The sequence below is a fragment of the Rissa tridactyla genome, chromosome 9 (assembly GCF_028500815.1).
Source record: "Rissa tridactyla isolate bRisTri1 chromosome 9, bRisTri1.patW.cur.20221130, whole genome shotgun sequence".
NCBI classification, from domain to species: Eukaryota; Metazoa; Chordata; class Aves; order Charadriiformes; family Laridae; genus Rissa; species Rissa tridactyla.
Window position 1 is genome coordinate 47,849,755 of NC_071474.1, and position 26,894 is coordinate 47,876,648.

At 44.6% G+C, this 26,894-nt stretch overlaps 1 long non-coding RNA gene across 2 annotated transcripts in view; it reads left to right on the forward strand.

Moving 5' to 3' along the window:
• Positions 1-230: 230 nt before the first annotated feature.
• Positions 231-26,894, forward strand: part of LOC128914767 (uncharacterized) — a 39,121-nt gene continuing 12,457 nt past the window's right edge. The window contains exons 1-6 of one of the 2 annotated variants that reach the window (XR_008468427.1): positions 231-502; positions 9,064-9,144; positions 9,270-12,082; positions 13,054-13,590; positions 14,093-14,189; positions 18,783-26,245. This is a non-coding gene — a long non-coding RNA (uncharacterized LOC128914767). Of the gene's footprint in view, positions 503-3,132; positions 7,600-9,063; positions 9,145-9,269; positions 12,083-13,053; positions 13,591-14,092; positions 14,190-18,782; positions 26,246-26,894 lie in introns of those variants that run through there. The other variant, XR_008468426.1, reaches the window with a different exon arrangement.

The following is a 26,894-nucleotide window of genomic DNA, read 5'->3' on the forward strand; positions in this document are numbered from 1 at the left end:
GGGTTGCTTTGTTTTCTTTTGTTTGTTTTTAGTTGACAGCTGCTCAGATACTGCACAGCCTGACTGTTTTCAAGCTGACAACTGCTTAGGACCCAGAACAATTAATTTTCTTAAAGAAAGATAGGCAAGAAGTTATTTTTCCTGGAAATTATGTAAGATTTTTTAATGTGTCTCCCATGCTGAAGTGGGATGAAAGGTCAAAACTCATTAAAACTTTAGCAAAGCAGAAATCTACATGAAAAGATTCATTTGGTGTTTAATTTTTATAGGCCTTGATTTGTCAAAGTGCCTAAGTGTATGCTTAATTTTCTATATCTTTAATTTCAGCCACTTACTTAGGGTTTTATTGAGTCAAAAATTGATGAGATTTCTGGGAGTCTGGTCTTGGAATGCCTGGGGAATAAACTTGAAAAACAGAGGAAAAGAACATGCTTTCCAAGATTGCAGGGAAGCCGTGAGCCTCTGCCGCTGCCTCCTTCTCTACACTGAGCAGTAAATGATGGTAAGAACCCATTCTTTGCAAAGAGATGGCCCTGTAGAAATTAAACTGTGATTTAAATGGCACAGACGAGATTCATTCCAGACTGCTTGTCTGCAGCGCCTGCAGGAGTGGGTGGTTGCAACATCTGGAAACGGATCTGTTCTTCAGACCTGTCTAAATCTGCTGCTGTCCGCGGTTATTTATCTTCTGGATAAAGAGAGGAATCAAACTTTTTTACTGTCATGTTTAATGTTTTCCTTTCTGGAACCCCTGCAGGCCCTTTTCTGTAGTCTCAAGGTTCCCTTTCTCTGCCCTACTAAATAACGGCTGGGTAATGGAGCAACCAACTTGGCTGAAGATTTTTAAATGCTTTCAAATTGTCTCTGTCAATGTCAACTGGGATTTGAGTCCTATAATCCCATGGCTGTGCTTGGCAGCTTGTAAGTCACAGATGTACGTCAGTGGGAAGGAGTGGGTTCCTTCTGTCTTAATCTGCAGCCTCTTACTTTTATGACTCCTTTGTATCATCAGTCTTTATTTCCATCACAAGGAAAAAAATGTCTTTGGCCAGCGGTTGTATCCAGATGAATGTGTTTTCTTCTCTGCAAGATCCGAGGAAGGCGATTTACAAGGGTTCTGGGCACTCAGGACGCAGGAGCACTGGTACTTTTGGAACATGCCTTGTATATGATGGATGGGACATATTATCTAAATGCTAATAAATACCGAGCCACAAATTGGCTCCATTTTTCTTCATTCCTCTGCTGCCCGTGGTTGTTGCATGACGCTAAATCTAGCCCCAGACACATTACAGTACTAATTAGTTCCGATTTCTTTCTTTGTTCTTTCTTTTCGGTAGGGCAATATGGATGTGCTGCCTCTGGGCATATTTATGTTACAGCCTCACTGGCTTGCCTCCGCCACGAGCGCGTAGTACAGTTTGGTGTGAGACGGACGAGGTACAAAGCTGATGTAAATCTCCTCTGGCACAGGGCTCTTGAGCATAATTTAAAACGGTCAGTAGATTTGTATTTCTTCCTAAACTCTGCAGGACTTTCCCAAAGGGATGATGTCCTTTGAATGTACGTTCGATCACATACACACGGTGTAATGTGCTCTGTCAGATGAATACTTGCTACAGCAGCTTCTGTGTAAACTGAAGAGCAAATCAGTTGTTCTTTATAGCAGTCTGGATTTTAGATTCTTAAAAATAAGCTGATGGATATCGACTTTTCCAGTTTACCTTTTGGGCCAGAATTTCAAAAGCAAGTGTGTGACTTCTGCTTGAACAACTCTAAATAATACTTCTGCTGCGGGCAGTGCCTGGGTACAACTGCTGCTGGCAGGATGATGCCTGGCCCCACAGAACCCCTTATGGCGACAGTTACAGCAGTTTGCACGTGCCTGTGTTGGAAGCGCTGGTGATGCTCACCAGCATGCCTACGCAGAATTTGCAAATATATCAAAGCTGCTTTTGAAAATCTGTACCCAGACTCTTTGTGAAGTAGACTTCATTTGCAATTCTTTGTGTTCAGGACATTCTCAGTAGTAGCACCTGTTGCTTTTTGGCCAGAAAACAAATAAACAAGCCACTTTGCACTGACGCTACACATGCGTCCTGCAAGTTTTGCATGTTATTCCAAATTAAACTATGAAAAAATAAAAATTCATGGCTCATAGGCAGCCTCACGAAAGGTTCTCTGGCACCTTCTGTGAGCTTTTGGGACCACTGCTGACTCTGTAGCAGCTGAAAACTTTGAATAACTTGGCACTTCAGTACTTGAAAATAATCTGTCCTTTCTTAAAGACCTGGTTATTAAAGATTCAGAGTCTTTTCAGTCTACTGTGAGATCACTAACAATTTTCCGTCTCAGAGAATTCAGGTGTTTACTAGGTACTTGTGGAAAAATCTTTGCAATTTAGTGCAGTGGGAATGGCCTGTCTGAAGCAAAGGCAAAATGAACAAATACATATTTAAGATACCCACCACTGTCATATGTTTATTCTGTGACATACAGCAGCAAATTTTTCCATCAGTTGGTTTTTGGACTTCTACCAGAAGACTCCAGAAACTGAATGTACTGAGTTTAGCAAGCAGAGGTTCTGAGTGACTTCATGACAGTCTATGCACGGGGAACAAATCTGGTTTTGCTCTTCAGCGTGGCAAATGCGTAACATAACTTGAGCTGAAGCAAGACTGGAGGTAGGGTTCTCATTTTTAATTATGCCAGTGATGAACTGCAGGAAACCCTGTCGGGGCATTGCAATTATTTCTTATAACCAGGGTTTTTGGTTGGGCTCACCTTCTAGATTCGACTCTGTCCATCAGACAAGAGGTTGTACTAAGGATATAGTTTATGCTCTTTGTTATAGATTGGATGAAATGATTCAAATGGTTTTCTCTGGCCATGAAAACAGAGTCTATGGTTCTTACAAATTGTAACAGGCTGCTGTGTGCCACCCTTCCTAGAGAGTTCTCCCAGGCTTCCTTAGGAAGTTGGGTCTGAGATGTACGCAAGCTGTGTCAAGGAATTTCGTTAGGAGATTGTTGCATTTGCGGTTACTATCAGGTACGAGCAAGGGATATCGGGTGGGTGTAAAGACAGAAGATCTGCTGTGTGCATCTCTCCTGGGCAGTGGATGATGGACATTCTGTGAGTGAAACATAAAATACTGGAGGTGGGACAGACCAGTGTCTCCTGCCTACTCCTGTGGTCCTGGTCTGAAAGATGTGTTTTAACTTAATGTTTCTCTAGCTTACAAAATGGATAAGGGAAGACATTTCACGTTCTTCACAATTTAGACATTTAAACAGCTCATGAGAGTTTGACGGTACTGAACTAATCATACAATCTGGCTCCGGTCCCTGGCAAAACTGTCCCCAACTGCAGATGCAGCCTTGCATGGCATGTGCCTACCACCTACATCCCCGCGTTATTACTCTCTTCTGTGTTTATTTGTTTAGAGCCAAGTCTGGACTGACCCGATGTCCTTGATTTCTGTAGGATCAATCTCAGCTCTGAGTGTCTGGCTTTGGGTTTTTTTTTCCTTGTTCGTCTTTTCTAGAGAAGGCTGATAAAAAGCAATTGAAAGGTGCCCAGTGGGTGCAGAGATACAATATGCCAGCACTGTCTGTGTGCGGTGATGAGACGACCTCAGCGGTCCCGAGGTTTGATCATACTCATCCAAATACATAGACGAGACAATCTTGTTAAATAATTGAAGTGGTATTAAGTTCAAGCCTCTCACATTTAGTGCTTTTCAACTCTCCTGCCACTTACTTCATTGCTCTTTGCAGAGAAATTACACTTTTCTAGTTTTAGCATTTGTTCTGCGCTGTGCCACTGGCTCCCAGCAGCTTCTGCAGACCTCCCGACCTCCCGGTTGCAGCCAGTAATATCATGGCTTGTTTCCATGGAGACCGGAGTAAAGTGATAAATAAATGTGGCTGGGAATAGCAAGCTTTCACCTTCTGTCACCAGGATAAAAACAGAGGGGGGATCGCGGCCTGATTGTGTAGATACAGGAAGAGGACGGGAGGGCCCCCGGTGCCCTCCTCTTCTCCATGTCACCCAGAGCCATGGCGATGTCACCCGGAGCTGGCGCTGCTGGCTTTGTGTGGCCTCAGCATCCCCACGTGGATGGATCCGCAAGCCCCAGCCACGGATTGTTCTTCACCACAGCCACCTATCGAGCAACCAGCGCCTTGGGTGCATCTTCCGTCCCTGCTGTCGTGCCAGGATGCGGCGGGGGTGGCATTTATCTCGGGGTATGCTTAGTTTCGCTGGCTGATGCTGAAGAGCCTGAGCTGGGCGATGTACGGTTAGATTCCACGAGTGAAGATATCCGTGCTGCGTTCCTTTGAGCTGGCTGATGGAACTGCAGCCTGGGAGCCAGAAAAACTCAGGTTTGGGTCCCAGTCGTGTTGCTGAGCTGGTTTGTGGTCCTGAACAATCATCTCTCATTCCTCTCTTATGCTTCACTTAGGAGGTTATAACACCTTCGGAGCAGGGGATTCCTTTCTGAGGACAGTTTATACGCTGTCTGTCCCAGGGATGGCTTTGTCATGGTTCAAGTTTCTAGGTGAATTGTAATAATAAAAAATGAAGTTCAGGAATGCTCCTCGGGACCGGTACTATGTTTCACTCTCCCACATACGTCTGGTTACAGGTCCTGCAGGGATTATTAGGGACCGCTAATGAACACGGGTCTTGCGAAACTGCCCCGACAATGAAAACAGAAAACTAGTCTTAGACTACTCCAATTTGCTGCTTAGAGAGAAGTTGTTCTCAGAATGAATGACTTTTCTTATTGGAGGATTCAATCAAACCTCACCCTGCAATGAATATTTTCTAGTAGGTGAGTTTTGTCAGACCGAATGCTGAATTCTAACCCCAAATCCTCTTCGCCTCTGGTGACATGAAAAGCTGAGCCCTGAATTAACTTTTAAAAACAATTAAAAAAATAAAATTCAGAACTTCCAAATTGGGAATGGAAACTTGAAACTGCATCAGATCCGAACTGTAACCTGTTCATACTTTACTGTCAGCTCCTTTCTGTCTTGTCACATTTATTAATTACTGCAAATATCACATTTGTCTCTAAGCAGGCAGTCTTTTCCAGGCCTTGTTATTACTCATTACTTGAATCACTCTCTCTTTATCTTGTTTGATTCTGCTGGGACACCCAGGCAATTTTCCAAGGCTGTGAGCACAGGATTATGTAGAAATCATTGCCTGGCATTGATGCTTCAGCTGAAGATGCTCTCTCTTGTGATTTACCAATAAACCAGCGAGACACTTGCTGCTAGCAGCCTTATACTGCTGAAAATTGTTTTTCAGGTGGGATGGTAAATTATGGTCTTTCACTTCCTGCAGACATAGCTGTTTGATAGATCTAGTTTTGGTGTCTTGTAGTGAAACTGGAAGTCCCCTGTGTTTTCCCTTCCTCATGTCAAAAAATCCCAGTTGTTCGTGTTCTGTGTTTTGTAGAAGTGGCTGCATTTCATTAAAATTTGTATGAGCAGTGTAGATGGGGGGAAAAAAGATTGGCAGAGCAGGAATTACCTTCTTTCTTCTCTTCTTGTTCCATGCGTGCCACTGATTGTGCTACACTCGAGTCAAGACAGTGCGAGGCATTGCAATGATTTATGTCCGTGCCTGTTTTTTATACCCCAGTCTAGTTCTGCTGGGATTTATGTTGCTCGTGGGACACAAGTCTTGTGGCTGAAGGGACACTGAAGGTAACCGTTCCTTCTGTAAGCCTTTGGCCCTCTGAAGTTTGTCCTGTGCCTCTGCCGTGTTATGAGTCCCCCATTTTTGGCTGGCTGAACAGTTCTGTGTTAGCTGCTTACTGTGAGGGGATTCTTCTTTCTCTCTCCTACCCCCTCTGGATCCTTCTTTTAACGTTCGCTACCTTTATCTTTAGGATTCCTCTTAATTATAAGTTCTGAAATGGACTTCTGATTAACAATCACCTATGAAGGCCATTAAAAAAATGCCAGAATTGTCCTTGAACTCTTGTCTGTCCCTTTTCTGCTCTGATGGGACTGAATTCCTAATTATAAAGAAGTAAGGAAAATGAACTGTTCTGTCCTTCTAGAATCCCGTTTGACAGTCCGATTATCAAGAAAAAAGGACCGTCCTGGTGCAGTCCCAGAGGAGGAGGATTAACAACCCTGGAAGCAATGAAAGAAGACTCATACTGATGCGTAGAAGACAGATGCCTGTGTAGTTCAAGTTCATCTTGGCAGACTCATGCTGAAAATGCCAATCTGACAATTTTAATGCTGGCAGGAAAAGAAATGTATGAGGGGGCTGGGTAAGTGATGGCTCGTCCCGGCTGGATGTGAACAGCCCCCCTCGTGCCCAGGGTGGCTCTGCTGCGAGTGCGTATCAAGGTGACAAAGGACACCACCGGAGAGATGATGCTTTGTTCATTTTGAACTGTTGCTGCTCAGTGGTGAGAGGGGTGTGGGCTGAGATGGTTTTGCCCCAAGCAACAAGGTGTATCTACTGGGAGGACACAGATGTAGCCGTAAACTCGCGAGCACGGGTGCTGATGGTGGGGCAGCTGCAGCAGCAGAGAGCTGGGCGCAGGCTGCCGAGTTCACTTAGGAAGGGAGGTGGATACAGCGGGAGAAAGCTGGTGCTGGAAAATCCTTTAGTCTCAGCTGTTTGTTGAAATTCGTCTCCTTTGAACATCCATCTCTCAGCAATTTGGTCGTAGGTTTGGTCTTCGTGGTCACAAAAGAGGTGTAAATGGTGTAAATGTTTGTCCTTCACTCTTCTTCGATCGCATGCATTAGGGTGGTGCACAGTGTCTGGGACTTGCCACCATGCAGCACTCTTGTATGTGATTGCCTGGGTACCAATATGTCACTTTATTAGAGTATTTTTTTAGTGTTGTAACTTTTGGATGTGGCCTCTGTGGAAATTCCTCCCAGGCTTAATGTCTGTCAGTCCAGAATCCTTGGCAGGATTTCAGGAGGGATTATGCCCTATGGGAAAGTGTCAGTATTTCATCTCGCAAAGGGCTGAGGAAGGGAAAGCAGCGCGTTCCTTTCTGTCCAGTTCAAAACAAGATGACGCAGAATTTCTTCTGCTTTCTACATTGGGAATATGGACTCCCGTCGTCTTTGCTGTACAGTACGGATATGGCCAAGTTAGAAATTCTCCGTGGGTTTGGTACGCTGCCAACAGGTTCTGCCAGGCGCCCAGGTGAAAGAAGGGAAGTGGTGCTTTTTAACACCGTGTCTTGGACTGCTCTGAATGAAGTAAATAAAAGGCACTTCTGGAATGGATTCTTCCTGCTGAAAATTAAAGGAAGGGGTGCTGCAAAGAGTGAAACGGGGAGAGCCTTGCAGAGAAAAAAAGGCTGTAGGAATGCTTTCTCGGAGCAAATGTGTCAGCGAAGTCCCCCCATCACCTCCTGCCACCACCCCAGGCACTCCCTCTGCATCCTGGGGGATCCTCTGCGTCCCAGACACTGTCTGCTTCATCCGTCAGCTGAAGGAATAGCTGTGAAGCCAGGACAGATGTGACTGTACAGAGGAACAAAGGAGCCCAGAAGAGAAAACGAACCTCATCACGCTCAGGCCTTGGGGAGCGAACAACAAGGTAGTGAACAGCGTTGTCTGGTTTTTACCACGTAGCTTAGACCTTGCCCTTGCTGGGCTCGGTGGATGCTATCACAAGGCTAATGGCAAAGAGTAGGCTGGGAGTGTACAATGAATTCCCCTCTGGAGAAGAAACGCTGCGGGTTATTAGGATTTTTATATCTTTTTTTATGACTGGCGCACCCTGACCATTTTATGGAGTGGAAGGGGATTAAAAGCTAAGCAAAAGGTGGGATAGTTTTGTTGTGTTTCATATTTAATTCAAGCTAGGCGATCTGCACAGGGGTGTTGGATACCAGCTGGATGCAGCAGAGCTGGAAACCCAGGCGCTTCTATCAAGAAAGTTTCTGTGCTGGTGGTAAAAGAGAGGAAGGCTGGGACAAGGCTGCCAGTAGTTTTGCTTTGGCGGCTTCAATCTGGGTTATTTCTTCCACAGAAAGCGTCCATCAAGGCACTTCTGAGCAAAAACATTTTGACTGAATAAAATTAGCCAAATGTCTGCTGGTTGGAAAACACTGAAAAACTTACGATGTGTGTATGTGTTTGGGGGAAGCTTTGTCACTCTTAGTGTGTTTGAAGTCCCGGTTCGTCTCCCGAGTCTAATGGGAATGTGGTTTGCACGGGGGAGAAAGAAAGAGTATCCCAAAGGAGGAGACCTGCAAGAGGCAGTGGTCCAGGCTCCGGTATCTGTTGCTCTGTCTAGATGTCATCAGTGGCGACGGCGGCTCATTTGTGACACCGCTGGCACAATTCACTCCAGAGGTGGCGGGTTCTGGCAAAAGCGCGTGCAGGATAATGGCATTCTGTCTCCCCAGATAACATCAGGCTTTGAAATTGAGGACAGGGTTTCAGCAGCTGAGTAAAACCAGCTTTTTTATGTTTTTTATTAAGGGAACACCATAGTCCCTTTCCAATGTAGCTTTCCGAAGCTGGAAAGTGTTTCCTTCCTCTTTTCCCCTTTTGTTTTGCTCTGAACACATAAACATCCATAAAGGCACCCTCTCTCTGCTCTGCACAAATACCATGAGCTTGAAGGGTTGCCCGGGCAGACAAAATTCTTGGCAGATGTTATCATAATCTTTTCAACGTGGTTGTTGTTAACACAACCTGCTTTTACAGGCTTCGCATCTTGTTCTGAGCTGTTTTTCTTGCCCTATCATGGTCCGTTACATTTTTCTTCTGCTTTACACTAGTTGCATGCATTTACTTTTGCAAAGCTGACTTCCATCAAAGAATTTATCAATGCAGCTACTTGATGTTTCACAAATCACAGACATTATGGGGAAATCTGGGAAATACAGCACCCCTGCTAGGCAAGCTCTGCCTCAAAAGGCAGTGTGAAGCATAATAAATACAATTCATTCTCCTCTTTCTCGAAAGATTCTCTTCATTAAGGTACTGATCTTTGCTAATTTCTCCTGTAGCTACTCAACGCAGGTTTGCCTGTATTGATTTTTGTCTGCAGATCACTTTGGCTCTTGCACACTTTGAACTCATCTTGACATGGTTTGTTGCCTCCGGATATATTGCAGGACACTGCAAGCCGGTGAGTCTCCAAAGCCAATTTTTTTTGCATTTGAACTTCCTAGGTCTCCTTTTATCATGAGACTGACAGGCAGGGGCAGCTTCTCGCTGAGATGTTTTGTAAACCTCTTGCTGATTTCTTCCCAGGTGTTATAATGAAGCATCTGTGAACGCGTCATTTCTGGGATCTGCAGCTGGACTGGCCTGTAGATGACAGCCAAAAAAAATCCGTCCATATAGAACGGGAATTTGAATTGTCTGCTGTGGGTCAGCTCTCTTCTCAGGTATAAGTCTAAAATAAGGCTCATACGGAGCAGAGCAGAGTGCATTCCTCAGTGTCTGTGGCAAGCTTTGCTGATATACTGAGATGAATTAATTTTTAATGCCATCAACAGAGCTGCAGGAAGTCATGCTAATCTCCCCGACTGTCTTCATATGGGAGCTTTTGGCTTTGATTTGGGGTTACGTATTCCTGCAACAGAGGGCTCGGTGTACAGGAGGACAAAACTATGCACAAACTAGTAATTAGTATCTCGGTTATATGGGAGCTGTGTCAGGCGGTGTGGGACAGAGGGACCGCGCTGCCTGCCCTGCCCCACAGGGAGCGCGGGGTGGAGGAGTCATCACTTGGGTGCCGCCAAGTCTCCATCACTCTAAATTGCAGAAAACTTGGAGTCACAGGATTTACATTCAATTCTGTTGCCTCCATGTCAAAGTGATTAACAAAAACGGCTAAGGACTGACTTGGAGAGGTGGTTAAAATTGCTCAACGTGCATCATTTGCCTCGAGGGCAAGCTGGGAGGGTACGGCGAGGGAGTAAAGAACTGGGAGGATATGAAGACAAAGGAGAGACAGGCTGTTCATGGAGGAGGCACGGGGGTCAGCGAATAAAGTAAAGAGCAGGAGAGCAGACAAAGTATGATCCGTTCCCAGCACTGAAGCTGATTTCTGGATTGATCTTGAACAAGTTAGTTACTTTATTTGGCTGTCACACTTCTTGCACAGTGCTGGGAACTTGATTTCTTGTTGCCGCTGAACAACTTTTAGGCGGAGTCCCGAAGCCACATTGTTGTCAGAGCACATACAGTTGGATGGCTGCTGCTGTGTTGTCTCCTTCAATTCTAATACAAGAATTTAATTAAGAGTCTTTTCTCTGTACATTAAATATTACCCTTTCTGCGGAAAAAAATAGTTATGGTGGTAATACATCTGTGAGATGCTTTGAGTTCTGTGGATGAAAAAGTGTTTGTATATGCTAGCATCATGTTTTAGAATTGCTGGAATGTTTAAAGATACGGTCTGAGATGATTGTTTCATACATGGCAAACACGAGGCATTGTAGTAAACTGTGTTTCTAGATACGCTGCTGCTAAATCTAAGACTACAGCTCTTGTGGCAATTACATGGCCTGGGGTTACAGCAAGGAGTAGTAGGTAAATGAAGGGTTGAAAGTTAAATACAAGGTGAAAATGCAAACTCATGAGATCCATTAGACAGGGATCATCTCCCTGACAAGGTGCTGATGCTGGAAAGCAACGGTGAGTGCACCTGACATCACCATGGAAGAGAATAATCTTGTGATACGCAACGGCATGATAATTGAAATAAGAATCCTTTCCTGTTGGCTTGGTAAGGCTTGAAGAAGGACAGCAAATGCAGAACGTTTGTTCCCTGTTCCTCTCAGGCTTGTGTTTCAGTGCACAACGTGCAGGGTTGTTGAACTCTGTCTAGCTGGCATCCCCCTGCTTTAGAGAAATCAACGTTCAGAGAACGAGCCAGAGAAGGAAAGCAGGTGTACGTGCATTGTACAAGCCATTACAGTTATCAATCAACATTCAGAAAAACCCTCAAGAATATCCCAGAGCCCTGGCAAGGTTAACTGACTGCTTGAAGCTCTTGCTACGGACTTCCCAGGAGAGAATGATTTTTATGGACTAAAATCGGCAGTTGCACGTCACCTGTCTGTGTGACTGTCAAGTGAGCACAGTTCTCTCTTGAACCTGAATTTTCTAAGGTGGCCAAGCTGGAACAGAACTGGTGAAGGTCCGTGTTTGCAGCAGGGCTCCGTGGGACTGCCGGGTTGTTTAAGGTGTCTTGAACGGGGACAGCAAATTGCAAGGAGAGATGCTGCGCGAGGCCGAGCAGCAGTAAGTGGTATTTTTGGCAGCAGGTGGATTCAAAATCTTTTCAGTCATTGTAGATAGAGTAGTCAAAGGTGGTCACAGACATGTCAAAATATTAAATATCTGATTATTTCACATTCAGATAGGGTTTGAAACTGTACTTCACAAAAGCAATCTAAAATAATATTATCCTGTAACTCAAATGCCAGCACTACGGAGCCAGCTGACTTCTACCCCAGGGTCTGATGCATCACTGTGTTTTGCATCATGTGTTCCACCGTATCAGACACCTAGGGGCACATCTGTGAAAATAATTGATCACATCTGAGTCTCGTAACAGGAGGATGAGGTCATGCTTAGGTATAAGCGGAAGCAATCAAGGAATCTGGAAATACCGCACTCAATCTTTCAGTGATTCAGTAGTTTCTGAGATGGTTTGCACACTCCAAGAATGACCTCCAGGGTCCCTCCTCTAAAAGTCAGTCTCTTGTGCTTGATGTTCTGTATGAACAGCTCATATCTGAACAGTGTCTTCACCTGAGGGTTTAATTAAAAAGCATTTGCAGCCTCCCCACGTCAAGCAGTTCAGTGTTCTCCAAGGGGCTGATAGACGTGTGTGTGCGTGTCTGTGTACGAACAGAGACCATCTAGGTGAGGCCACCTGCATTTCCATCTGAAAACCTAAGACTGTCTTGGAGCTGCAGCATTTTCTTTGTTCCCAGTTCTTCAAATGACCGCATTCATCCTGGGCACAGCAATCTTAATACGAACCGATTTTGGGGAGCGAAGTGGTGCCAATTTCAGGACAGAAGTATATTCCCACCGCTGAAAAGTAGGTGAGCACGTAAAGTTTTCAGTAGGACTTACTTTTTTTACAGCCGTAAGGTGGTTCTGTGTACTTCAGACACCTTAGTGCTGTCTATGCAAGTGGTGAGTCAAATATTGAGGTATTTTAGAGGGATTTATGTACATAAGCTCGGGGGTCTTTCCTGTATTTGAAGCTTACCCTGTAGTCTCTGCTGGATCACGAGCAGGGCTGAGCCCAGGGGCTCCCAGCACCATGCTGAGCTGCTAACGGAAGCCCCAGGGCTGGTGGTGTTATTGTGCTGGGGACAAATGTGTTCTCAAGAATATCTAAATCTTACAGTGTGATGCTTTTTTGTTAGCTATAACCTGCTAACAGTAGAAGAAAGTAGAAGAAAGCTTGTCAGAATTATTTGTGTCGTCGTGTTCTGCTAAAGATGTTACAAAATACAACCAAGGGAAGCTAGACTTCTCATCGCTGGTTGTCTACTTTTAAAGATGTTTAAGCCATAAATTATGCAGCGCATGTAGTTTGCTACAAAGGGAGTAAAGGCACGCGCTGAGGTTGATGAGCTGCTCAGCAGCACTGTACCTAGAGCGAAGGAGTCAGGACGGGGCTTGCCTGGGGAAGCAGAAGGGAAGGGAGAGAAGAGGAGCATGGATGCAATGCCAGGCTTTCCTGAGGATGGGAATGGGGAGGAGGAAGTTTAAGGATGTCTGTTACCAGTTACGATGACATATAATTTCCTTTTTATTTTTTGCTGCCAGGATCAGGATGAATAAATAGCTTAAGTAATTAGTTTAAAGAAACGGGATCGATAACTGGTTAAGCAGACAATTTTATTCTTGTTTCAAAGCACAGATTTAGTTTTGACTGCTTCTGGAAGGTCTTTACCAATTAGGCTGTGCTTAGTGATGCTGATAGTGCACTTTTGTATGTTTTTGCTGTTGGTTTTTTTTAACCCCTGTTCATTTGGCATGCTTTTTCTCGTTTCATATATAGGAAGAGGAGAATGGCAGCCACAGAAGAAATTCTACTTTTGAGCATACTGCTTAAGGATACGGATCAGGAAGACAATGGACTGCAGGGGATTTAGAGTGGATATTGAGATTTCTGTAGTACTTTAAACTTAACCAGTCCATCAGGGCTCACTGACTATTCTCTCCACATGAAATGGCAAGTTATAATGCACATCAAAATGCCTCTGTACTGCTGCTTATTGGTCCTTCCTCCTCCTCCACCGTCAGACTGCAAAGGGCTGAAAGTAGTTGCCTAAGGCTACGGATACAATCGATTACAGGGTTGTAATTAGGAGTCTTAGCCTGCTGGTCATTCTTTTGGTCTCTCTTATCTTGATTTTTCAGGCTAAGACCCCATCTGAGGTGCTCTTCAGAAAATCCAGGTCAAGTTTTTAAAGTCTTAGAAATCTGGGAAAGTTAATGTCTAGTCCCAGATTTGGTATTTAAATCCATTTCTTTTCACATCGGCATCAAACCAAGAAGATGCACCACACTGAGACCATTCAAGACCTGAAACACGGTAAAGAATCTGATAAAGGAGGGATCCTATTATCTTAAAGAGATTCCTTTTAAATTCTACATTGCATATTTTGCATTTGTATTCAGTGTGTAATGAAGCCCGAAGCATGCTCTGCTGGTGAGACATGTAACTGTTCCTTTACTTTAGCATCTCAGGCCTTTCACATCTTAACTCATGGAAAGTAGGTTTTCCTACTGCATTTCAAGAAAAGAGCATATTTCTTATCACAGGTGGAACGCTAATATGGCATTTACAGCAATCTGCCATAAGCTTCTAGCAAGGCAAGAAAACACTGTATGTATTCTCAATTTTTTGTAATCTTTTTCTTTTTTTTTTTTCTTTCTTTTTGGAAGAGTGGAAACTTGTTACTTTACTTTCCAACTTCAAGCAATATTCCCTGTGCACACATTTTATGAATCATTATATTCTTTGGACTGTTTTAAGGGGACGCAGTGTGCTTCCAGACTTAACTGCCCTAAACTTGTCTCCTTTCCTTTTTAAGGTACCTGAAGCTGAAAACATTTCTGCGTGGTGCCTGCTCCTCCGTACAACGTGGCATGTCTGCCTGTTCATGCAGAGGAGGGGAGCAGGAGAAACAGGTAACAGATGTACAGTATTTCTTACACTACTATTAATACACTACAAGAAAAGATACGGTGAAAAGGAGGTAGAGGGTGGAAAGGAGAGGGAAAACACGTTTAAGAACAACTCCAGCTGATTTGACCTCCTGTGTGTTTACTTAGTGTTCAACACAGGGAGAGTAAAAATAGAAGCTTGTATTTCCACCAAGGATTTTCCCTCTATAGGAAGGATATTTTGATTCATTCCGCGTGCCAGGATCCGGGACTGTCAGCCCGAGCAGAGATGCTTACGAGGGCAGGCAGACGACGCTGGCATCTCCTTTCAGACCCAGACACGCCTGCTGCTCGTTTGTGGCGGGCAGGCAGAGAAATCTTCCTCTGCGCGCTGGCTTTATGACAGAGCTTGGTGTTGTGTAAGGCTGGAGAGAGACGTTTGAAAACAAAGTGCCCCCCAGGGGAGCTGGTGCTGCCGAACCATCGGAGATGAGTTGGCGGGGGGGCCAGCCCCCGGAACAATGAGATGGAAAATGAGCTCTGATGGGTTGGATGGAATATTGCAGGGCCAACCGCGCCAGATACCGGCCTTGGTATTGGGTGTGTGGAGAGGTTTGAGCTGCAATGGCTTGTGTGGGGAGAAATGCTCATTCCACGGTAGGATGGAAGCAACAACCTCCTTGAGAAGAAGTCCTTGAGGGTCTTCTCTGAAGGCTGGATCCAGGAGGACATGTTCTTGTGAAGCAGGGATTGATAGTCAGTGCTTCTAGTGAGTGTGACAGTATGAGGGAGGGGAGCCATGGGACGAGGGGGAAGGGTTTTGAACTGGAAGATTTAGATGAGATCTGGGGAAGAAACTCTTTGCTGTGAGGGCGGTGAGCCCCTGTCCCAGGTTGCCCAGAGAAGCTGTGGCTGCCCCATCCCTGGAGGGGTTCAAGGCCAGGTTGGACGGGGCTTGGAGCAACCTGGGCTGGTGGGAGGTGTCCCTGCCCAGGGCAGGGGGTGGGAATGAGGTGATGTTTAAGATCCCTTCCCACCCAAACCATTCTATGATTCTGTGATTCTATCAACAGGTAGAGAGCAGCTCATGGGCAGCGTGCTAGAGCCCTAGTGATGTCAAAGAGAGTTAAAAATCCACAAAATTGAGCAACCGTGATGGCCTACTCTGAAACCATAGCAACAGGAATGGAAAGTCCCTAAAACAAAAAGCCCGTAAACATAAATAATCCAATCCTGGATCTGGCCGTTGTTCCAAGTGGAGCCCCAACAGAATAGCAAGTTAAATAGTAACCTAGTGGTAGCTGACAGGATGAAGGTATAACCTCTAGTTACCTTAGATAATTTTAATACTGAAAATCACACCTCTAGGAGGAGATTTTACACGTAAATGTAAGACCACCTTAGTGCAATGACCCAGACAGAAATTGGGACATGCACAAATGAGGTTTTGTTTTATAATTACAAGTGACCAATCAGCTATTTTGATATGATTTTCCTTCGTTATCTTTTTGTGTAAAAGACCCTGTGCATTTCCTAACATGGCTCTCTCAGATGCCCGGCAGCCTGTTCTGCAGAATTGAAATAAAGACAAATATCTTGACTCAGTGTGTTGATTGGCTTCCACACACCGGGTGAAGAACCCTTATTTTTAGGGACAGCACTGGCTTTTCAGTGTTGGGGCTGCAAGTCCAAGGTCCAGCTCATTTGGGAGATCCCGTTCCAGCCTCAGTCCACATCAGTTCCTGAATCCTGCCAAATGGACACACCTGGCTTTCTGCGTGCAAGATCTTTGCTCCTGGAATAAATTGCATAGTCCAAATAGGGACTAAAATGGAACTGCAGAGCTCTGGGGTGGCTCAAGAAGTGGACAGGCAAAGACAGGAGTTGTGTGGATGGAAGTGCGCTGCCCAGTGAGTGTTTGGGCGGGGGATTACAGCGTAGCTAACGCTGTAAATCTGGATAAAGTGCGTTGGCAGAACTGTGTTTTGACAGGAGCTCTCCATATCTGAGACCATAAAGGAGAACTGGAAGGAAATGGTTCTGAAATGGTAAACTACTGACAGACCTGTGTGACGAGAAATATCTGTCAGCTTTCCCATGCAGACTAGATTTAGTCACCTAAACAATAACTTTGCTAGGAAATTTATAACAAGCCTACTCCAGTGGAAAACTGAGCCCTAATTGCTGTGCTAGTGTATTCCTCACTCAGGATTTAGGAAAAGATTTCCAACGCCCCCACCAAGTCTGTTCCAAAATTGAGAGGAATTTAAATACGTCACCCAAATACAGCTTGGTTCTAAGGAAAGAAGTGGTTAGATGGCCAAGCGTGGTGGCTGTACCCAGTACTCCCCATAGCTGCCCAGTGGCCAGAGGAAATCTGGTGTATGGGTCCAGTATGGCTGTGGTCTGTGCTCTTATCAGAGAGGAGGCGGAGGGAAAGCGGGGCTTAAGAAATCCTTTTGTTCCCTTTGCTGAAGACTGCTGCCTACGAGCAGGCTAGAAAAATAAATTCGAGGTTGGAGTTGGTGCCACGATTGAGTACTTCTTGACCGCAGTGGGTATGGACGTGCTCTGAGGGGGAATAAAGGAAAATGGGTGACTTTGCTGTGCTCTCCTGGTGGGAAAATGAAGGATATGGGAAAGGTACCGCTGCACTTCCACAGCACCAGTGCAGCTTGTAGTCCAAATCTGGATATATCAAGACCTAGGTAAAGGATTAGGAGCGTTATTTTCGATGGCTTCTACCCCACTCAGCCTTTCTGACAGTCGCCTTCAACTTGAGCTTCATGAAGTTGTTGTGACACTTCCCCAAGAGAAATTCAATTTACAGCGAGCTCTTAGTGTTTTGTGATGGTGGCTGCGAGTACGTCTTGTACTTCTCTCTTTTCTCAAGTGCTGTGAAGACAGATTTGGTTCATCTTCACCATTCCTGGAATTGCCTGATTATTCACACCAGCTTCTAGCCTCAAAATAATTTATAAGTTCTTATGTATCCTTCTCTCAACAGTCTCTACATTGATTAATCAACCTTTTGAAGTTGATTAATAGTTTTACAGAGACCAGGTAAAATAACTGCATGGAAACCAGCTCTTATTCCCACATCCAAGTTCCTAACTGCGGACAGTGACCTTGGGTTCCTCCCTTTCTATACGACATGTGAAATCCGTACTGCTCTCCCTGGGAAAATACCAGGTTCAACGCAACTCTTGCTTTCCTTGCCATGGATTCAGACCCCTCAGGAGAAATGGATACGCTCGATTATTCTTCCTCTCTAAATTTCCAATAAGTTTTTAGAAAAAAACAACTCTGCAGATAATCTTGAAATTAGTCTTTTCAGCCTTTCTTTGTGTTATTCATGATGCGGGTAAAGTAAAGGCCCTGTAATGACTAATACGGACTTTGTCTTTAAAAGCAAAATCTTTGAAAATTAGTACTCGAATCTGAAACTCTCGTTTGTCCAGGACTTTCTTGGCAGATCTAAGCACACATTGCAGCCTGTTCTAAAGTCTACGTAGGTTTTCAGCTAAAGGAAACGTTTCATGTGGGCATAAAGAGAGATTTTTCTGGCTCTTTAAAGCTGTTTTCCTGAAAGAAAATATATTCAATTGTCTGTCCGTCTTCCCTCAGAAGGTGTCATTGTATTTTACATTAAAAAAAAAAAAAAGCCTTGCAGTGCCTTGTGAAAAAGAGCTGATGCTTATCTCGCAGATGGAGAATGGGAAGTAGAAGTAATAAAAATGAAAGTGATTTACCAGAACTAATGAAGAAAATCCGTGATGGAGTTGAGACTAGAATCTTAATCTGTTTCCTTCTCTACACCTTACTCTAGATTTAGGTCAGCTCTCGCTGGGCTGAAACTGTGGTCACTGAAAGCAGCAAACCCTTCCAGGAACTTCAAATGCAACAAAATTTTTCCCCAATTATGGCTGAAATAGTAATATAGAAGTTTATAATGGTCCTTTTGCTGTACAGCCAGTGTGGGCCACCGCTGGTTCACAGGCTGGTTTAGGATTTCTCCATGGCATTTGTCTTAGTATCGTTTTCATCGCATTGTGTTGAATTAAGGAGACACATTACACAGACTGAAAACGCGACAGAAGCAGGAGAGACAAAAAGCAGGTCTCTTCTGCGGGCTGTAAGCAAAAACCCTTCATCTTTGTGATGGTACAAATGTTGGGTGTTACATTTTACTGGCCGTACAACGATTGCTGTGGTAGAGGTAAAGGGGAAGAATGCCCTCTGTTCCCTGATTTGTCTCGGAGTTTGGTGCTGATGTAGGAGGGAGCTGAAAATCCCACTGCAGCCAAGTGTCTGGCTCCACCAGAGAGAGAGTTTGTGTCTGCGGGGCGGCAGAGTCTGCTCTGGGCAGCAGCGCTTCGGAGGCGGATTTAAAGACCATCACAGAAAGCAACTTTAATCCTTGCTCTCGGTGCACAGTCACAAGGAGAGTTTTTAGGATGATAAGGGCATAAAAAGGAATATGAGCGCAAAGAGAAAGAGGGAGCTGTGTCTCGATTCCAGGGGTTAGCCTGGAATTAATTCCTTGCTAGTAGTAGCAGTAATCAAACCAAACATTTTCCAGAGTATATTGATGTAAACTGTTTGTTTTCCCTGCAGTGGCTGTTTGGAGGAGTCTGTGGAACGGTCTTCTGGAGCTGCAGAGTCAATGGCACGTGTTCTGCCACTTTGGGAAAAGCCGAATTTGATGTTGGTGGACCCCCTCCCTGGCCAAGCAGCGCCGTGTACAACTAAGAAAGCAAAATGGGAAAAAATTGGAGAGGAGCTCCCTTAATTGTGATACCGCATAGAAAAGTCTGCAGTCTGTGCAGTTCACAACAGCTTTTCTTTAAAACTTACCTTAATATTTCATCCATCTTATCCATATAGTTCCTGCAGGCAACAGTCAGGAGTTACGGGTTCAGCTGTCATGAAAATCACTTAATAGTTTTGTGGCACAAATTCTTTTATCGATAGGTATTATGATGCCGGGGACTATTTGTGGGTCTGAGGTTTGGCATTGCCAAGAGAGAAAGTGAGGCAATCCAATATGGGTGTGCCAGACAGAAATGGAGCGTGCGAGACTTCTCTAGAGAGATTTGGGCTGCGTGAAGGGAGAACAGCAGGGAAGTGGCAGAGCGTCGAGGGGGGCAAACCGCAGAACATCAAGATGAAAGCCTGTAGATTTGTAGAGGCAATAGAAGAGAGGAGGAGGAAAAGCAGAAGGCAAGTGTCTATGGAAGCAAATGAAATACCGGGTCTGATAAAAGCCCGAAAAGGCTGGCAGAGCTCGATTGGTATCAGGAGGAAGAAGGAGTTAATAGCACTTGCTGCAGCACTTACTCTGCTGTTGGCCTCTCGTGTGCCGCTCGTACCGCCGCTTTGTCCATGTCAGTCTTCAAAATACGCAGAGAAAGTTCCAGCGCAGCCTCCAGTGATTTAGTCTGTTTCTCTGTGTCTTTGTTTCTGGCTCTGAATTCTCCAGGGGGACCAGAGGGCAGCAAAGGGCTTAAACAACAACTTTTTTTAAAAAAAACCCTTTCTCTTCATCGAAATACATCGTCTTTTCCAGCATTAGTCTGAAGTCTCATTTAGTAGAGGAAACTTTGCATTTAATCCACAGGCCTATTAGGGAAGCAGCGCAGCAGGAAACTAGTTAGACTGTTGAGTAGAAAATAGGCTTGCTAATAAACCTCTTGTTCTCATTACAGTCCCAAGATGCTGAACATTTTTTGTTTTAATAAACAGAAGTTGGTGATTCTTTTTTTCTCTTAAACGAATACCTTGCAGCCTTGTTCAAAGGCAAGAAAATGGGCTATTTCAGGCAGAATTGTACATTTCTTGTATACAACTCATCCCTTTGCCTGACACATACAATCACAAAGAAAACAAAAACTTGGCTTTTTTCTATCAGTGTAACGTTGTTGTCTGGAATGTCTTGGGATGGCATAAATAAAAGGAGGACAAGGCCCTGGAGATTCTCTTTCACTCATCATTTTGTCCTTTCATCTCACCAGTCCTTGTTTTAGATATATGTCTGTCGAGAGCCAAATTTCAGTTTGTTCTTTATGCCTGTTGGTTTTGGGAGACCTATTTCTATGAGCGTCTCTGTCGCTCTTTGTGCTTTCCTTAGGAGCTGAGAAACACCGGCTCGGCGATCCCTCTTTCAGAGCTGCCGCGAAAGGGCTGAAGTGCAGAGAGTAAAACACCTAAGAAAATTGCATGGAGCTTTTTCTGAGATGCAATATCAAGGCAAAGCGGTAAAACAAAAAAAAAATTGAAATGGTTATTTCATCTGGGCACTGTTGTGAACTGGTACCTGTGGGAGCGAGAGGAGCGTGGGCATAGGGGCTGTTAGTAGTGTTAGTGAAGCCCTGACAAACATCTATTTGTGAAGGTTCGAAATTCCTCCAGATGTCTTTTTCCCCCCAAGGAGGTGGTAAAGTCTGTGTCCAGTTTGGGTTTGGAACTTGGATGTCCTGATCCCCAGACCTCGGCTTGCACCGTTTCTTTTCATTCTTCTCCCCCAGTACATTTTAGACGTAGCTACAACACGTGGGAAAATTCTTCCCACACGTTCCAAGGTAAAGGCTTAGATGAAGCGACTGGACTTACAAATAACCCCTCAGACCTGTGTCGGGCCCTGAGGGCTCTGATCCATCTCGCCTGCCCCCCCCGTGGTGCAGGAGCCCTGTGGGTCCAGCTCAGCCCCGGGCACCGTGTCCTTCCCTGAGCCCGTCCCAGCCCTCCTCCTGAGTTACTGTCTCTTCTTCCTCGGTTGACCTTGGACCTGGCGGTTTTTATACCTATTTAACAATTGCTAAATATATGTCATTTATTGGACTAAGTTAAACGGTGGTTTTGCAAAAGCGGGGCATTTCTCTAATGACTAGTACACCTTGGCAGGGTCCTCTGAGCAAGGCAGGTTCTACCGCTGAGAAGAGTTCTTGGCTGGAGATACCTGGATCGGCTGAGCTGCAGTTGGGGAAATCAACAGCTTTGGAGCCTTCATGACCAAATACGTCAGTGTCGGTAACCGGCTCAGGACAGTTTCTTACTGTTCGATGTTTTTTGTTTTAGCATGCAAACTTGTAGCTTGGTTTGGGGCATCACATCAAAGAACATATGAGGGTTGTGTTTCATTTTAACTAGGAAGAAGGAGCTTGTAAGCTCGTATCAGTGTAAAAAGAAAAAAAGAAATGGATCTATTTTGGAAGTGGCAGGATAGTTACAGACACACAGAATAATAATACAAACGTTACCAATCCACAGGCGTATGGGACAAGAGCACCTGCCGCCAGACTGGCCTATCTGGAGAAGGCATATGTAGAAATTGCCTATTTTCCCTTAAATAGCATCTTACGAAAATTCATTGTTTTCTTTTGATTCTAAACACTATTTGTTTATTAGTCTCAGTAATAATAGTACTGATTTAATAGTAATCACTGTCTGTCGTGGTTCTCACATGAACCATTACGGATTTGTATTACTTTTGTGTCATAAACTGAATATTTCATGAACACGCTATCAGAGGATGTCCTGCTTTCTTAATAAGAGACCTTACATTCAGTAACTGAAAATCCAATCCAGTGTACGGACAAAGACCCTGCATGCTTTTTAAGCACTTCTAAGGGTAAATCCTGGGTTTGCTGGAATTGATGGGAAGAATTTTCATTTGATTTCACAGTTCTAGAAAGGAATTTCATATTTTCCTATTCTATTCACAGAATTAAAAGAGGGATAGCACCGGCAAAAATGTAGCCCTTCTGCTGGCTGGAAGATGAATTTTCTGGCCAGTTTTGCACATTTATGTAAGCAGTGGGACTGGCAGGCAGCACAAAAAGCTGCGTCCAGAGCGTGGAATCCTATGGTTCTGTTTTCTTCAGGTAGTTTTGGATGTAGGAAGATGGGAATTGCTGCAGGGGGTTATAGCAAGAGCCTCATCTCATCCTTTCTCCGGTCTCTAAGAGTATCCACCTGCCTTTTGAGGGCTCTTGTAGAGAACCATTACGGAGGTACCTGTGTGTCTGACACAGGCCACATTTACACATCTCTTTTGTCCTGTTCATAGAACTATAGATGTTCTCTCTGAGGTAAATGGTCAGTCACTTGTCATCGCTCCAGCGGCTTCAGAGGAGCTATGACAGTTAATCCCTCCGAGAGCCTGCTCTGCGCTCTCCGCAACAGTCTGTTCCTGAAAGCCCCTCGCCTTTCCAGCTCTTGTGCAGTTCTCAGTCCATGGAAGGACAGGGCTCTCATCTCCTGACCTCATATGCTGAGATTCAGACAACTTGATTGAGGCACATGATTTAGGCATCAGAACCGTCCTCAGAAGGAATTTCCTCTCCAGTCTGCGGACAGAATTGGTTACCACCGACGGGGGATCCAGCGCGTGGAAGGGAGGCACCATCCTCTCCCCGCTGGCTGCGGAGGGGCCCTATGTGGTATCAGAAGGTAGTTTGGGGGTTCTTGCTTTGGTCTGGTTCACCAACTTGAGATGGGCTGTGCGACCCACCAGCAATGTGTCTTCACGTCTCTCTCTGGACCTCGTGTGCCTGAGACAGGGCTGCACGCCAGGACGCTGCATCAGCAGGAGATCCAGGGACAACTGACTGGCTGTAAAGTCCCTCCGAGGACAGGGCTGCACAGAGCATCAGGTTTCGGAGTCCTCTGTGGGATTTAACTGTCACGATTGCATCAAATACAAACCTGAGGGGTATTTAGATAGTCTTAATCTCATCCTAAAACAATCAGGAGGAGTTTTTCAACTTCTTGAAACCCTGATAAGGTAGATCTCACGCTGTTTGTAACAAATGATTTTGTTTATATGTTCAAATGAGGTTGCTGAGCCTCATTTTTTCCTTAGGGTAAAAAAATGTATGAAATTCCCTTATCATCTGATGCAAGTAAAGAATCCATAACTTCTTTCTCATTCAGCTGTTTGAGTTGCAACTCGATCCATTTTCTCAGGATTAGGGCTTCTTTTAAGGCCCTCTTCTTCTTGCCATCCTTCTGCTACAACCAGTTGATTTTTCGGGAGAACAGCAATGAGGCCCCTTCATTTGTGGCTCTTTTCAGAAGCCTTATACATTCTGTGAGGTTGTTTACTCGGCATTTATTTTCATTGCCAATTGGATTAGCTCTGTCTTTCATACTTCTCTCCTTACTGGAAGATACAGCTCTGAAGTACGTATCCCCGCAGTATGAGCTCTGAGAGAAATAAATTGTCGGCAGCTTTGCAGCGTCTCTGCTCCGATTAGTTGCTCTCTGTCCTTTATACAAGGACTTGTAGCATCAGGCTCAGATTAGTTTTTCTTGATTGGGTCATCCGTCTTGTAAAAGACGTCCTCTTCTCTTTCTTGCTGCTCTGAGCGTGCTAGGGAGAAGCTGGTGTTCGTGGAGATGGTAATGAGAGTCTCAGCTTCAATCCTTAGGAGAATTTTCTCTTGAAGCAGCCCAAACTTTCTTTTGAAGCCCAAGGATGTGACTGTTTAGGTTAGAGAATGTGAAACTCTTGAGAGAAAATTAGCACTCTTGTGCTATTCAAAGCAACTTAATCACTGGTGATCAATAATAAACCGTGCTATTTGTTGGACCGGTTCTGTCTTTGAGGGCATTGGAATAAAGACTTTGGCAACAGAATGACAGTGACAACTACATTTATATAATTTAGGAAAGAGATTTCTCTGAGGAGACATAACCGGAGGCTCTGACTGTCTTCAAGGTAACCTAGTGCATATCCCTTCCTTTCTTAATTCCTTTCCTGTGGGATAGCGTAATCCATTTCATCTGGTGATAGGACAGAGAAGGATGACCTGAAGCTAAGGCAGAAAAAATTTAAGCTAAACATCCGTAAAATTGTTCAGAAGCTCTGAAAGGTAGCACCGAGAAAAAGTACGAGTGGCAGAGAGATTAAATATCATCTCGTAAGAGAATCAAAACTGGCAACAATTCAGGATGACATGCGAACGCACCGGTATTATTTAGAACACGTTTAGCACATTAGAGAGCGCGTCAGTGCTTCAGCGAGCCCCAGCACTCCGGGTAGTTGGGGTGGGAGAAGCATTGCCTGCCTCGGGGGTGTGGGGAGGGCAGGACGGTTCCGTCACTGCAGCGAAGGCTGCCAGGGTCAGCACTGCCTTTTGTCCTTAGGTGGCCAGGGAACGTGTTGGATGGGAGCAAGATTCACAAAAGCATTCAGGAGCCCTGGTTTTGTTCTGTTTCTGGCAACAAATAAAACCAGGTACAGACCAGACTTTATTTTTGGAAGTAAATAAACCTAAGAATGAGTTTAGCTGATCACCATCCAACACCATAACCCATCGGATTAAGGTCACTTATACTTACAGGTCAGTGCAAGGAATTTGAAAGAAATGCTAGTATTTTAAGGCCAAGAACTCGGAAATTAGGAGACAGTAGAATTACCATGTCTCCGAAATGTTAATTTATTGAGTGCGTGTACTAGAGTACAAGACTGCTAGCTCAAACCAACAGGTTTTGGTCTGTTTCAGTCTTGATGGATCACATTTAGGATCAGGAGTAACTAGCATTGATAAACTTCCCAGCCTAAAAATAGAAATGGCCAAAACTTTTCTTTCTGTACAGTTTTCTTCTTGGCGTACTCACCGAGCTGAGTGGAAGTGTCTGCATAACTTCACTTCAAAGGTCATATTTGTGCGTATCCTATTTGTCTCCATCTCTTGGACTGAAAGGTGAAATGCTGGTTGTTTATTTTCCTTGCTGTTTTCAGCCACTTCAGTTTCTGGGTTCGGTTTTGCTAATTTAACCTTCTGGGGTCCCCTGAATTCTGGGGAATGCTCATGTTTTTACAAGTTTTCAGAAACCACCGTTTGTGGCATACTCTGAAAAGCTTCTTTAATGTTAAGCTTATTTTCAAAGACCTAAATATTCCAGTGTCACTGTTTTAAACTGTACATCATTATGTGCACCACTGACAGCAAGAATTAAACCAGGAGAGTCCAGGCGGGTCTGTCGGCATGGTGAAGGAGCGGCTGAAGGATATTGGAGGGGTTGAGGGGGTTGTTTCTATGGGTATGAAGTCCTCTGGAAATGTAAACCATTTCCAGCTCTCTTGGTGCTCTTGCTCTGCAGAACTGCAGACAAACTGGTCTCTTCACACCTTATTTACAGGTCCGTTTACCAACGAGAATTCCGCTGGTGTCGAGATGCTCAAAAGGGCTCGGTCTGTCCTGATCTCCTGTCCTGAAGCTACTCTGCGCTCAGGAAATCCTGTCTCTCACCACACACCAGGCTAAAAACCACCCAATAAATCAAACCAGAGGAAAGGACTTCAGCTCATTCTTCACTTAGGTGGAAGGTTAAAGTTGTCCAGGTAAATCTAGCTCTTCTGAAGCTAAGAAAATGTGCCATGAAATAACCTTAAATCATAAGTTTTCTCCTGAAGGTTGTACGTAACATACTTATCGTGGATTTTTCTGCAGGACGCAGTTCAACTCCCTGATTAAAGATTGTACTGGAAGCGGGCCAGGCTGAAGTCTATTTTGGTAGACCAAAAATGGGTTGAAAGGGGATGGAAAGGTTAAAATATTGCCTTATTTATGTGCAAAACATGAACCGAGCAAGGTAATACTGGACCGGTGCCTGAAAAGCCAAGAAGCGAGGCAAACTATAAATACAAAGGGAAACTAAACCAATATATTAGTGTGTGATCAGGAGAAATGAAGTGCCTTAGCAAATGATCTCCTGTGGAGTGAGCGGCAGCAGCAGTTCCTGTGCAGGTTTTCAGTCCGCTCCCGTGGTGAGAGAACATCGTGCGATGGGCTAAGAGTGAAGATGCACTTCCTTACACGAGTTAGTGGGCAGGTGGCAATTTGCAGTAATGTTTTCGTTTTCAGCTGTGTGCTTGTACTTTTAAGATGATGAATGACCATAAAATGCAGATTAACCACTGCTGGTGACAAGGAGAAGAATCAGGTAGCTGATTTATTTTTTTGTCCCCTCTCAGGTTTTATGGGGGTCACCTTAAGTTGGTCTGGACTCTGGTTTTACTGTTCGGCAACAAAAGCAGTGTTGAAGCAGAAATACTTCTCAGCACATTCTAGGTATGTCCTATTATTAAAGCTATTGGTGATACTCGATCTGTCCTTGTCGTGGACCCCCAAAGGTGGGCTGTTCCTCTGGAGACCTTGCCCAGCCCTCGCCTGCCAGGCAGAGCAAGCAGCGCGGAGCACGGCGCCGTTCGTCACCAGGCTCTTTGCTGTCGCCGTTCGTCACCAGGCTCTTCGCTGCCCTGTGTCGCTTGCGCAGATCCATTTCGCATCTGACTCAGCGTCACTATTTGCCACTGGGACGTTGTTGGCAAGTCAAGTCCTGGCGTGAGCTTGGGGGCTTTCTTGCACCCCTGCCCCCTGCGTAGTTATTAATTTAATGGCTGTGTTACAGAAGGGAGCAGCTGTTGTTTTTAATTTGAATACAGAGCTGATGTCTCTCAAGGAGTCTTTGTCCCCATATTAGGAGGGAACAGAAAGAATACCATACTGGAACCTTCTCGTGATATTTTTACTACATCCTACTCATTTTTTTTTTCTTTTTCTGACAGAGGGTTATATATCTTAATTATCTTTTGGCAAATCATTATTTTTTCCAGTTTATCATTTCATATGTTTGAAATGGAAGCTATTTATAGCCTTCACTTTGACTTGCTTCTGCCTAAATATATTTTGGGGTTGCTTGCAAGGGTTAAGAAGCGAC